Raw genomic sequence first — 15,541 nt, 5'->3', positions numbered from 1 at the left:
GTGAATGTTGAGAAGATGAGAGAAATGCCACTGTTTCTAATACTTTCTGATCTTGAGAATTGCAAAGGTCAAAACCTATGGGTGAAGATTCTATTTCTGTTCAAGACGAAACAAAAGGGATCAGATCTACCTTCTGCTCAAAACAACAAAGACAGGCAATATGAAACAGTGGTTTTAAAGTCACTAGTCTTTAGGTAAGTTTAATGATCTCTGAGACATGGAAACAAATAATACAAGCCCCGTCACCATTCAATCATATAGGCCTAAATGGTTAATAGTGCGGTCCAGGGAACATGAAACCAGACAGACTCCAGTGCACTCCCTGAGTTATGAAGACAGAGCTGAGTGTACAGAAAAAACAAGATAGCTATTGTTCACAGGAAAGACTACAGAGAAAAGAAAACAGTCCTGAAAATAAATTCCAGAAATGTGGAGAGTTCCCCCTTGAGTATTCATCTGACTATTGATCAGCACATGAGGGCAAGAAAACTAACATAAGTAAGAAAAGAAACACTCAACCAGGTCCTAGGTAAGAGTATTTGGTATTCATTCAGGACTGGGAATAGTGTCTGTTCCCATCAGTTATACTGAAAAGCCTCGTGACACATGAGGCATGGGGTAAATACAGAGAGCCTTGCCTCAGTAGTGGGGGATAATTCTCCCTTGACAGATCATTGTTCTAATCCTACTTAACAAATATTAAAAGCATGACCTGAAAAGATTAAACTGTTTCCAGGTAACTTATTAGCAACCCAGACAAAACTCAAAAATTGTAGAGTAATATAAAATACTCAGCACCAAATAAGCTAAAAACTATAATGTCTCTTATATATTAAACATTTCAAGACAAATAACTGAGGAAATGCCACTTACAATGCTAAAAAAAAATCCATTGAAACCTACCCAGAACTACTAAAGATGTTAGAATTAGAAAACAAGTATATTAAATCCATTCTTATAACCCTATCCATATATTCACAAATTTGAGTAGAGTATGGAAGATATGAAAAGAACCCAAACCCAAAATCTAGGGATGTGAAGTGCAATGTGTGAGAGGAAAAATTCTCTGGGAGGGGGCATTAATTATCGATCAAACATTGCAGAAGAAATGATTAGTGAGCTTATAGACATAGCAAGAAGATATTTAAAAATAAAACAGAAAGGAAAAACAAATTTAAAAGTTAAAATTAATAGAAATCAGTAATCTGTGAGATGCCTTCAAGTGGTTTAGTATACTTGTAATTTGAGTCTCCCAAGTAAAGGAAGCACATACAGACAGAAAAAAATTCATATGTGAAAAAAATTGCTGGAAAAATTTAAATTTTAAGTAAATACATGAATCCACATAGTCAAGGAACTCAAGAACTCTGGGACCAAGAGAAAAACAAAACCACACAAAGGCATATAGGTATCCAGCTTTTCTAGCATAGTTTGTTGAAGAAACTATCCTTTTCCTATTATATATCCTTGGATACCCTGTTGGAGATCATTTGACCACAAATGTGTCATTATAAACACATAATAAATGTGTTTATTTCTGGGCATTCTATTCTGTTTCCTTGGTCTAAATGTCTGTTTTTATGCCAATATTATACCGTTTCAATTACTATGGATGTATAATATATTTTGCAATCAGGAAATGTGATTCTTCTTAGCTTTGTTTTTATCTCTCAAGATTGCTTCGGCTATTCAAGGTCTTTTGTAGTTTCAAATGAATTTTAGAATTGCTTTTACTATTTCTGTAAAAAAAGTTTTGAGTGAGGAAAAATATTTGTAAACCATATACCTTAAAAGGGATTAAAATCCAAAATATATAAGAAACCCAAACAACTCAATAACCAAAAAAATACCCAATTTAAAATAGACAAAAAACTTAGACATTTCTCCAAAGAACACATACAAATAGTCAACAAGTATTTAAAAAGGAAATCAATATCACTATGCATCCAGTAAATGCAAATCAGAACAAAGAGACATCACCTCACACCTCACACACAAAAGATAGTTAAGTGTGGGTGAGGATTTGGAGAAATTGAAACCCCTGTCTTGTCGGTGAGAATGTAAAATAGTGTGGTTGCTATGGAAAACAGTATAAAAGTTTCTCAAAAGATTAAAAATAGAATTGCTGTATGACTTAGCAATCCCATTTTGGGGTGTATATTTAACAGAACTGAAATCAGAATTTGAAGAGAGCTGAAATCCCACGATTAAGGCAGCATTTTTCATAATAGCCAAGATATGTAAATAACCTAAATGTCCATTGTTGGATGAATGGATTAAAAATAAAGTATATATACATAATGAAATATTAAATAACCTTGAAAAAGAGAGAAATCCTGCCATGTGAGACAAAATGGGTGAACCTGGAAGACATCACACCAAGTGAAATAACCTAGTCAAGCAGGATATAGATATGGTGTGCTTTCACTTATATAAGTGACTATATAAGATAGTCAAACTCATAGAAACAGTGGGTAGAATGGAGGTTTCCAGAGGCTGAGGAAGGGAGCTGTTTAACAGCTATACAGTGGTCAGTTACACAAGGTGGATAAGTTCTAGAGGTCTGCTGTAGGTAACAATACTGTGTCATGTACATAAAAACCATTAAATTGGTTGATCTCGTGTTGTGTTCTTATCACAATAAAAATAAAATAAGTTAAAAGAAACACACTCTAAATATAAAGACACAAATAGACTATGTAAGAGGATGGAAAAATAGACTAATACAAGTCAAAAGAAAGCAGACTGGCTATATTAATCTAAAGCAAAGGTGATTTCAGAGCAATGAGTACTACTAAGGTTAGAGAAGATTCTTTCATAATAATTGTGTCTGTTTATCAAGAATACAACAAATTCCAAGTGTTTGTGTACTTAATAGCAAGGATTCACTATACCTAAAACAAAGAATGATAAAAATGCAAAGGAAATAGATAAATCAAAATACATAAGCTATTTCAATACCTTCCCTCAATAACTGATGGAGCAAGAGATAGAAAACAGATAAAATTATAAGAATTTTGTTCAACACTATCCAACTTAACCTGACCAACATTTATATAATACTCTGTTCTACAACAATAAAATATATGTTCTTCTCAATTATACATAGGACATTTATTAAGATAGACTCTTTTCTGGGTCATAAAACATGTCTCAATAAACTTTAGAAGATTTAAGCCCTATAGGATATATTATCTGGCAACACTGAAATTAAATCAGCTAGTAATCTCAAGAAGATGTATTTAAAAAGCCTCCATATATTTAGAAACCAGGTAAAATACTTCCAAGTAACCTATTAATTAAGAACAAATAAAAAGGAAAGTTAAAAAATATTTTGAAATGAACAAAAGTGAAAATACAACCTATAGAAATTTATAAAATGCTGTTAACAGCAGCATACATGGAGGGGCGCCTGGGTGGCTCATTTGGTTAGGCATCCAACTTTGGCTCAGGTCATGATCTCACTGTTCATGGGTTCAAGCCCCGCATCAGGCTTTGTGCTGACAGCTAGCTCAGAGCCTGGAGCCCGTCTTCACATTCTGTGCCACCCTCTTTCTCTGACCCTCCCCTATTCATGCTGTCTCTCTCTGCCTTTCAAAAATAAATAAAACACATAAAATTTTTTAAAAAGCAGCATACATGAAGAAATTTAAGACACTGAAATATCTCAGAACTATATCAAAAAATAATAAAGATATTCATATATTAGCCTAAGATTTCCCCTTAAAAAACTCTAAAATGAAACCCAAAGTGAGTAAAGGAAAGGAAACCATAAAGATTATTGTGAGTATCAATTAAGCACAAATGTAAAATAATATAGAGAAAATCAATGAAAACAAAAGATCACTCATTAAGATCATTAAATCAGGGTCACCTGGGTGGCTCAGAACTTCAGCTCAGGTCATGATCTTGCTACTCTGCAAGTTTGAGCCCCACATTGGGCTCTGTGCTGACAACTCAGAGCCTAGAGCCTGCTTCATATTTTGAGCCTCCCTCTCTCTCTGCTCGTCCCTTGTTTGCACTCTCTCAAGAACAAGCAAGTCTTAAAAAAGCAATAAAATTTTAGTCATACTAGTCAGGAAAAGGAAGAGGAACATATAACTTACTAATATCATGATTTAGAGAATTGACATCATGACAAAATTCTATCTATATTAAAATGATATAATAAGGAAATGACAATAAATTGAACAGCAGAAATGAGCAAAATCCTTGAAATACAAGTATCAATCAGGAAGAAATAAATAAACTTAACAGGAGTATATGTAGTAGAAAATACAAATTATGGTTAAAACACCTTCCCACAAGGAAAACCAAGCCTAAATTGATTCACTAATTAATTCTAGTAACATTTATAAACAAAACAAAACAAAACAAAACAAAATACTGTTTCTATACAAACTCTTCCAGAAAGCTGGCAGGGAAAGAACAAACTTCAACTCATTCTATGAAGGGACTATTCCTCTAATATAAAAACTCCCAAAAAATATATTATTGCAGGAAAAACAATACAACCCCCTACAGAGTAATAACCTTTGTCAAAACAGATACAAAATTCTGAACACAATTTTAGCAAACTAAATTCAGGCATGTATAAAAGAGTGATTCACAATGAGCAGTGGGGTTAATCTCAGGAATGCAAGATTAGTTTAACATTTAAATATCAAATAATTCCCCATGTTAATTAATCAGTAGAGAAAACAACATGATCATCTCCAATGACACAGAAAAAGCATTTAGCAAAATCCCATATTTGAGTTCTTTCCAAAAATGTCTTAGATTAATTTATATATAAAAATTTAAGAAAGTCGACCATTGATGTAAAATATCAAGCCACAATACTTCTAGAAAAATAACATAGAGGAAATATATATGGTTTTAAGTTAGGCGAAGATTTCTTAGGTTTAAGAAATATATAAGATATAACAAATAAGAATACATAAAATATAATAATTAAGATAAAAACACAATCTTTTAAAGAACAAATAAATCAATTTGGCCTGTCTCGAATTAAAAATAAAAACGTCTACTTTACTAAAAATATGGTTAAAGTACTGTGAGACAAGCCACAGACTGAGAGAAAATAGTTAAAAATCAGGCACATACCTTTTAAAAAATAAAAGCTTTTTTAATGGACTAAAATTTTAAACAGATATTTTACCAAAGAAGATATATAAAGATGCTCATCATCAGTTATTAGGAAACTAAAATTAAAGGCACAGTGACATCATACTACCCTTGTATTAGACTGGTTGAAAGTGAAAAACATTGATCATATGGAGCACCTGGTGGCTCACTTGGTTAAGCGTCTGACTTTCGCTCAGGTCATGATCTCATGGTTCATGAGTTTGAGCCCTGTGTTGGACTCTGTGCTGACAGCTCAGAGCCCGAATCCTGTTTCCCATTCTGTGTCTCCCTCTCTCTCTGCCCCTCCCCCACTCACATTCTGTCTCTGTCTTTCTCAAAATAAATAAATGTTAAAGAAATTTTTAAAAAAACAGTGATTATATCAAGTGCTAACAGATTTATTTGTTTGCATTAGCCCACACTGGAAATAATCAAAACATTCAATAACAGGTGAATGAATAAACAAAGTTTGTATATTAATACAATAGAACATTACTCAGAAATAAAAATAATGAGTACTTGATACATGATACAACTTGGATAATTCTCTAAATAATTGTGCTAAGTGAAGCAATTGAACCAAAAATATTTTTTAAGAGAACACACATACTCTACAATTCTCCTTACATATGTTCCTACAAAATGATACCTAATCTCCAGTGAGAGAAATCAATTCAGTGTTTGCTTGGATATAAGATGGACAGAGAGGAACTGTTAAGGGCATGAAGAAAATTTAGGGTGATGGATATGTTAATTACCTTGATTCTGATGATGATTTCTCCATGTATACATATGTCAAAATTTATTAAGTTTTGTATTTCAAATAGGTACACTTTATTGTTTGCCAATAAAATATCAAAAGAAACTTAATTTTAAGAAATTCTGTTCATCAGAAGAAATCTCAGAGACAGCTGAAAGAAGAAAAAATAAGAAGGCTATTGAGTTGTTTGATTAGTACTTGTTATCATTAGCATGATAATTTCCAGGTGCAGGTACAGAGGCTTCCCACAGGCTAATGGCTGAACCAACTCTGGGGACTGCAACCTAAGGCTTTAAGGATTGCCTTGAACACCAGTGTTTCATTATGGTTAACAAGAGAAAAGAATGAACAGAAAGAAAAATGAAAATATTCAGTATGAGGCAATAATCCCGTTAACTTTTTCTTCTTCTGTGTTCTTGCTGCAGAGAATTTATGGTAAAGGTTTAAACCTGCCTGAGATGTCCAGAGCTAAAGGAATATTACCATCAGGTGTTTGCCAGATGCTGGTCCACCCGGAAGATAAATAGGAACATTTTTGTCTCAATATTTTATACTATTTTTTAATTTTTTACTTATTTATTTATTTTGAGAGAGAGAGAGTATGTGTGGGAGAGAGAGAGAGAGCGAGCAAGCACAGAGGAGAGGCAGAGAGGGAGGGAGAGAGAATCCCAAGCAGGCTCAGCATTGTCAGCGCAGAGCCTGAGGCACGGCTGGAACCCACAAACCGAGAGATCATGACCTGTGCAAAAATCAAGAGTCTGACACTTTACCAGCTGAGCCACTCAGGTGCATCTATACTATCTTTAATTAAAAATATTTGTTCAGTGTATAGAATAATTTTCTTCTATTAGAGGTTATATAGTTTATAATTAATGATTAAATGTTAAGATGTGGATTTAAAAAGATATTGAGAAATAAGATCATCACGAACATATCCCAAGTACTAGCTTGATCAGATTGGTGAAAATTGCCAAATTCTGCACAACTGAGTAGATCAGGAAAGGCCTTTTTACTGCTTCTCAAGGATATTTATCATTAAGTGCACATATCATATGTTACCTACTCTTTCTCTTGTCTTTTTAATATCAAAATTGTGATATAATATACACTTCTAGCAATGAGAATAAAAATATGTAAAAGGTAGCAGAATAAATACTATGAGTTCTGTGCATTATCTTGACAACATTTATATGGAAGATTTTCTCCACAAGCCTTGAGTTTACTTGGTAAATTTTCTAACTAAAAACAGAGTATAACCTAGAAAGTATATTATAAAACTTCAAGGGTCTTCTTTTCACCTGACAAGTATATATTGTTAGGTTTCCCCACTGACCTAATTATCCCTCTTATGTGTCTCAACAGCTCTTGTATAGCAATAGGAGAGAGAAAATAGCCAAAATCTCCTGACCTCTCTCATGAAACTAACCCTTGAGATTCTACAAGCAAGCAAGATCAATTCCGGTAGCCTTCTAAAATCTTTTGTGATGTTTCCACAACTCAGTTATGTCTAGATAGCTCCATCTATATCACTTCTTCCTATGTTCTTCAATTTTTTGTGTGTAATTATGTATTTTGAGAGAGAGAGAGAGTAAAGAGAGACAGTGTGAGGGAGGGGCAGAGAGAGAGGGAGAGAGCAAATCCCAAGCAGGCTCCTTGGAGCCATCAGTGCAGAGCCTAACTCAAGGCTCAATCTCAGGAACCATGCTGGATCTCAGGAACCGAACTATGAAATCATGACCTGATCCTAAATCAAGAGTCGAATACATTAACCAACTGAGCCACCCAGGCACCGCACTTCTATGTTCTTTAAAGTAATCATTGCCATCTTGTGTTTATATAAAGTTCCTTTTTCCACACTAGAAAGACTGAATACGATTTCAGAATTTTATTCTATTAAAGGAAAAGAAACTATGGAGAAAGCAGTGATGCTGGCACCCTACAAGTCAGTAAAATTTGAGGATCCATTAAAAAATCTGTCATTTTGACAGCTTTCAGGCCTTGAACCAGAAGAACCTGTTATCTCAGTGCTCCACAAAATTACTGATTGGAGTACAGTGAAGAATTGTTACAGGGATGGAAAAGGTGACTGCAGAATAATAGAAATATGAGAAAACACAGTAATAAAAGAAAGGGGAGAGGAGTCAAAGGGAATTGCTTAAAGGAGGAACTCAGGGAAGGAATACTAAAAGCATAGAAGACACTAAGCCCCCAAGCAAGGAACACACAGATGGTCATCTACACAAAAATGCATGGTACTTTTTAAAACTATCTTGCAGCCTTGTTTAATGATATAATTTCAATACAATATAGCTATATCCTTTAGTGTTCAAGCAAAAAACAGAAACCAGTCTAAGGATGGGGCACCTCGGTGGCTGAGTCAGTTAAGTGTCCAACTTCAGTTCAGGTCATGATCTCCTGGTTCATAAGTTCAAGCCCCATTTGAAGCTCTGTGCTGACCACTCAGAGCCTGGATTTGGATTCTGTCTCCCTCTCTCTTTGTCCCTCCCCTGCTCACATTCTCTCTCTCTCTCTCTCTCTCTCAAATAAATAAACATTTAAGAAAAAAAGATTTGTTCATTTTAGCCACTCTGACCAGTGTGAGAGAGTGAGGCAAATCATGAGAGACTTTTGAATGCTGAGAACAAACTGAGGGCTGAGGAGGGAGGTAGGGAAAGGGGGTGATGGTCCTGGAGAGGAGCACTTGCAAGGAAGAGCACTGGGAGTTATATGAAAAGCAACTTGGTAATAAACTACTTAAATGTATAAAAATAAATCAATGAGATAGAAAAAAAAGAAAAGAAACCAGTCTAAGAATTTACCTAATAGAATTAGGTGCTTACAAAATAGTCCAAAAGTCTAAAGGAGCCAATTCTAGGCTAGGACTCTGGAGTAACCTCAGGAAGAACCTAGAATGAGCCCACTCTGAAGACAGGCTGTTCTAGGGTGGGCCATACAGCCTCCTGCAGTAACCAAAGAAGCCTGGGATAACATAAAAGTGAAATGGCACACACAGTTGTAACCCATGGAGTAAACAGTAAGGTCAAGAGGCTACTGCTTCTCTGGAAAGAGTTAGCTCTGGATCCTGTTGCAAGAGAACCATGATCTTCCTAAAGAATCAGAAAAGCCAGAGTTGAAGGAAGAGGGCCTTTCTTGGCTTTGATTTCCAAATCTCAGGGAAGTACATTTAAAGGGTGAAAACTAATTCATATCTAGAACCCTAGCTGCAAAAGAGTTTAAAAAATGTAGCTTTAAGCACTATCAAATCCCCAAATGGAGTACAGATAAAATAGGTTGAGGGAGATAACCATAATATCAACATATATCCTAACTTTGCATCCAGCAATAGAAAGTAAACATCCCAAGAGTTGCCTACATGTGGTTCTATAAATATACATAGTTCTTTGGAGAATTAGATATGTTTCTTTTTATGCTTAATATCTGTGACCTATAGGAAGTGAGATAAAGCAACAGACAAGGCACATACAATCATGTCATTTCTGTTCTAGGAATTTTATTTTGACCATTCCATGATAACATGGGGCTCAGAAAATATCTCAGTTTGGGTTCACTTAAATACAATCCCTAAAAACTTTTAGGTAAATATGAAATAGTGATTTTCAACTTTGGTGATTTTGGTAATTAAGATATTTCAAATCTCCTGTGAAAAATGCTCAACAACAAGGATGATTTGAAAATATTGAATGAATGTTGCATCTTTCCCACGCTTGCTTAGCTTTACCACTCAGGATATACAGCATTTTAGTACAAAGTATATTACATAAATGCCTATTGGCATGGAGAATTCCATAAAAGTTTATGTGAATTAAACTTGCAAAACTTTATGTGAATTAACAACTCTCAATGCACCATAAGATATGGGTCCTCCATAGATTTAGCATTTTCAATTCTATTCTTTTCTTCACAGTAAAAAAATATAAAGCAACACATTCTTTATATTAGACTCTACTGAAAGAATCCCCGAAAAGGTAGTGTATTCTTAGTAAATATTTACATTATCACTATCACTGTTTAGATCCTTTACATTTCTCATCTAGGTACTATAATACATTTCTAACTTATTTTGACTTATCTGATTTCTCTCTTTATTCTCACAAGTTCATCCTAAAACATAATTTTGATTCTTTCACTTCTGTTTTCACCTTATTGCTATGTTTAATGGTTCCCCATGTGTACCTCTATTTCTTTAGTCCAAAGTCATTAGTTATCACTGAATGTCACCCTTGTCACTAAACTCTTCCATCTTTCTATTGTTATAGTCATATTATAATGTTCGTAAACGTTAAGTGTTATGTTGCCATTAAATCATTTAAAATTTTTTTTAAGTTTATTTATTTTTGAGAAAGAGAGAGCAAGCAGAAGAGGGGTAGAGAGAGGGAGAGAGAGAATCCCAAGCAGGCTCTGTGCTGTCAGCACAGAGACTGACACAAGGCTCAAACTCATGAACCGTGAGATCATGACCTGAACCAAAACCAAGAGTCAGATGCTTAACCGACTGAGCCACCCAGGAGCTCTGCCACCATAACATTTCTGACTTCTTACCCACATCCTTCCACTAACACCTATTTATCATGTTGTTTATTTACCTGAAACATCTTTTCTTTTCCATTACCCACTTTTGAGTGTTATCATCCTTCACAAATCGGCTTAAATATTACCTCCTTTAGATTTCTTTTTCCACCATCTTCACTAGGCACGATTTATTTTTCCTTTTAAATTTTAAAGACATACATATTTCAGATTCTTTTATGGCATATGACAATGTCTCTGTTTAATAACTATTTTGTGTCCTCTCCTATGCAGCTGATGAGGAGAGGCACTGCTTACATTTATGCCCCCAAAGTGCCAGCATGATGACATATGTTGAGCAGATAGTAAGTTATTAATTGAATACATACATTCATGAATCATTCTAGAAAAATAAATCATTTCTGTTTATTGAAAACATAAAGACAACTTCATATCCAGCCTTCTTTCTACTTTTTCCTTCCCCTGACATCCTATAGAAAGTTTTACAATTTTCTAAGTAAGAAATAATTCATACATAGGCTTTTCTTATTACTTCACATAAAAGAAGCACATTGCAGAATTATGAGCTTTATGATGAATCAGAGTTCAAAGTTTTCAAATTTATGGGGAAAATCATATTGGGGGTTATATGACAAAATCAATGCACAACCAACTTTTAAAATAGCATTTTATAAACTACATAATTGTACATTTATGCTAATTCACTTCATCTTCTTTTCTTAGAAACACTTAAAATGGGTTGCTATTTTTCATTTTTCTGAAAGATTTATATCACATTAATTTTTAAGAAGTAAGATACTTTTTACAAAAGCTTAAAAATTGAATGAAACGTAGACCTTTTTTTAAATTCTGGAACAATAATAAAAAGTAGGATAAACCCTAACACACACACACACACACACACACCCATACACAAACACAATTATTACTGTGTACAAATTACTTGAAATATTGAACTTTATAAAAATAATATCAACTTGTACACAATAACCTACATGCGTAAAAAAACATTTTAGTGTTTTTAAAACTATATTGAGTGATGTGGAGATTTGAAATAATGTAAATATATAGCTCTGGGAGGAGTCAGATTTATTTTACTGTCATTCACCCAGAATGTTGAAAGCCAGCTTGCAAGGAAGAGTACTCAGCTCAAATATAATGTGACTTAAAAACCAAGGGAAAGAAAACACTGTAAGTTGCCTTGATTGAATAGTTATTTAGGTATTAGGCTAAGACTTAGAAGCTGAACATTATATGCAGGACAACACTGTAAATGGGAAATTTGGATACCTTTTATTTATTTTTATTTTTCTTGAAAAGTTAGGCATACTCTGATTACTTACATTCTCAGAATGTTAAATCAAACTCTTCTTTCTTTAGTTGCTTCCTTAAGATATTTCCCCTCTTCACATGATGGCCACATATACATAGATAGTCATTATTCTCACCACTATGACCCAGAGAGCTTAGTAACCTGCCATCAGCCCAGGTCCTGCCAGTTCTCTCTCCCCAGGACACTGCATTTTCAGCGACCATTTAAAATTGCAAATGTGATACACATTTCCTTATTTGAAATGTTTTAATAAATGTCCAGTTCCATCAAAATGAACTCTGAAGTCATCCTGGAATACAAGGTCTTTCATGACCCCAGACTCACCTATGTTATTCAGCCTCAATTTTTACCACTCTTTGACTTTGAGCAGTTCAAATATAGGTATGCCACCTGATTCCAAATAGCTCTTCAACTATTTTATTCTCTAAAGAATTAGAAAACAGCTATACACCTGGCCCCAAATAATTAGTTACTAACAAGTGATCCTTTTCTTAGGGAATTTTAATTCTGTGGAGACTCCTTGTTTCTTCCTTGCCTTTACAGCTTTAGGGATCGTTCTTTTCTAGTTTATTTCTTTGCTTCCTATCACTTTGCTTTGTTGTTAAATGTAGGTTAGTGATTTGAGAAAGATTAAGGAATTTTCCAAGGAAATTAAAGGGAGTCTTTTCAGCCCTTGCTGGGGTAGAATGATTACAGAAAAGGGGGTGGTTCTAGAGCTCCAGGTCATGAGGGTAGGAGGGAAGCAAATGAAGACTCAAAACAGACCCAAAAGTAGCTGCTAAGAGTAAGGTGACAACAGAGAAAGAGACTGTGGCACAAATTGAGCCACGAGTAGAATTTGAAAAAAGGGAGTGCCTGGGTGGCTCAGTCGGTTAAGCATCTGACTTCAGCTCAGGTCTGATCTCATGGCTCATGAGTTCAAGTTCTGCACTGGGCTCTGTGCTGAGAGCTCAGAGCCTGGAGCCTGCTTCGGATTCTGTCTCTGTCTCTGTCTCTCTCTGACCCTTCCCTATTCATGCACAGTCAGTCCCTCTCTCTCTCTCTCTCTCTCTCTGTCTCTCCTTTTCTCTCTTTCAAATATAAATAAATATTTTTTTAAAAAAGACAGAAGAAACAGAGAAACTCCTCAAATATATCGCAGATAGGAGACATTGAAAGCAGACTCAGAGTCAACCCTCAGTTCTCCTGGGAAAAAAAAAAAAGTCTCTGAAAACAAAAACAATTCTCTTCCCACATTCCTGATTTCACACAAAATTACCTGAACAATTTTTCAGGCACGGCTAGGCTCTCTGAATATTCAAAATACCTAAAGTAGGTTACTTTGAAATAAGACGTTCATTCTTTATAAATGGCCTTCTAGTTCATTCAGAAATCACTATGATGAAAATATTATAATAATGATAGGTAGCAGAATATCAGTTATTCATAAAAGATCATTCTTACCTTCCTGTGTGACTGACCATATGAACAAACTCTCTGAATTGAGGAGAGGAGGCAGGGAATCCTAGGAAAGTGATATTCCATTTGGTGATTTTTGAGCTGTGTTGTTTATAGTTTACAAGTTCATGTAATTTCATAGGTGAAAATTCACAGTTAGCTGAATGGTGAGGGAGACAGATGGCATAATCATTTATTAAAAAAATCAGCCACCTTCTTATATATATGATAGCTCTTACCTCATTCTTTGGGATTTGCATTTTAAATGATTAAGGATCCAGTAAGACAGCATGAAACCTCATTAACAAAGATATATCTTCAGGCCTCTACCTGAAGGGGAAGTGGTGATTTTTTCCACCTCATAGCCCTCAGTTTAAATACCTGCTGATTTGTTTTATCTCTACTTACTTGAAAGTATTTCAGCCACATTAATGCAGCTTTTAGCTATAGAAACCGACAGAATACAAAATCAAGGTTTTAGTTATGTCCTAAAATAAACAAGCCAGAAAATTTTTCGCTTATGAAGCTTCTACTTTCCATGGCATTGTGCAATATATTAGTGGTTAAAGAAGGGCTTCTATTGATGGTAAGGGAAGAGGGGATAAACAGACCTCTGTGATTTCCCAGTTCATTGTGAAAACCCACACAGCAGATTTGCTTTTAAACTGATGTGGTGTCTTTAGCTGTTGCTTTGAAGTAGGATGCTGAGAGCACGAGTGGGTGGCAGAGATCATATATTCTCACAGTACATATAAGCAAAGGTGGTCTCATAATTAAGGTTTAAGCGGAGCATGCTCCTGTTGTTTTCCCAATCACTGTTGAAGGTAATAATAGCATTATAGATTAGACAGCAAATTGCAACAGAGTTAGGCAACTGCATCATAAAAAGCAGTATTGATGTGTAAAAGAATTAGGTAAACTTAGTCAATGAAGCATAACATCTCATTCATATTAACCTCCAGCAGAGCCCTCACAGCCTCAGGCATTGATCCAACCATTTGCTTGCCTAAGTATTTTCTACCTTCGGTGCAGTCACTTACCTCTTCTCTGCAACACCCACTCTCGTCTTTAGAAATGCTTTGTATTCTCACTTTTACTGGGTAGATCCTGAGAAAAAGAAGTGGGAGGCTATTTTCAGCAAAAGACTGTATGGAAGGGCTTAAAGTTGCAGAAGCCAGAAAAGCATGCAGTATCCCTGGACTGTGTTTTCACCTGACTCAGCCCTGGAAGCATTCCCTCGAGCATGGTGATCCTACTGACTTTATAGTATAGCGGGATGGCCAAGGCACACAAGCCCTTTAGGTAGTGTTCAGGTTAGAGAGTAACGCCGCAGCGCTGGGTGGAGGTGGTGGGGAGGTGCGGGTCAAGCGGTGGGTGTGCTTTTTAGACGGTTTACTTTTTATCCCAATGTGGATTATATCTCAATCAACATTTTCAACCCAACTTCCATGATAAACAATAGAAGTTTTATAAGCAACAGTAAACATTTAAGCCTGTGAAAAGAAGAGTCGTTCTCAGAATGGAGAAAGGGTGTTTGGTCTGGGTCAAGTGGGAAAATGAGAGCAGAGGATTTTAGTGATGACTGTAGATTCCACTGAGAAGAAGTTTTTTATCCTGATTCTTGTAAAAACATAAAGAATTATTGCCATGTCTGTCAATAATCTACCATAATAGATGATAAATAACCCTTCACTAGATTCAAGAAAGTGGTAAAGTGTTAAATCAAGGCCCAGTGAGAGACACACAGATACCTAAGATAAAGGCAAATATAAGGAAACACAAAAAGACAGGTGCTCCAAAAGTTTTCCTTAATATGTGAATTTCTTCTCATGTAACTGGGATCTGGATCAACTACACTCAAATGCTAGAGAAGATAAAAACAAGCCAGCTCTGTTATGTTACAATATCAGAGACAATCTGCCATAAGTTTTTTCCAAGACGAAATAGCTGGCTATTTGGGTGGGCCACCATCTCAAATAAATATAATTATTTTAATAAAAATGTTTCCATATTTAATAAATGTTTGATGTCACCATAGAACATATTAAATAATGGCATTGAATGATTGGAAGAAAATGTTAATTTAAGAAGAAAATATGTGTTTAATTTTTTTAATTGGTGGAAATCAATTCCACTACATAAAACATTTATAAATCTGCCTTGCCACCGGTCTATCACAGAGCTTTTCACAGAAAACTGTCAGAATGAACAATGACTGTCATATGTTTGCTTTATTTCTAATAGGAGGGAATATTGGGATAAAATCACCTACTTGTTTTTTGCCATTTACAAAAGATTTGAGATCTTTACATACTACATGAAAATCAGTTTTCCAG

This window comes from Suricata suricatta, chromosome 1, assembly GCF_006229205.1.
Source record: "Suricata suricatta isolate VVHF042 chromosome 1, meerkat_22Aug2017_6uvM2_HiC, whole genome shotgun sequence".
Taxonomy (NCBI): domain Eukaryota; kingdom Metazoa; phylum Chordata; class Mammalia; order Carnivora; family Herpestidae; genus Suricata; species Suricata suricatta.
Note: the sequence above shows the minus strand (reverse complement) of the source record.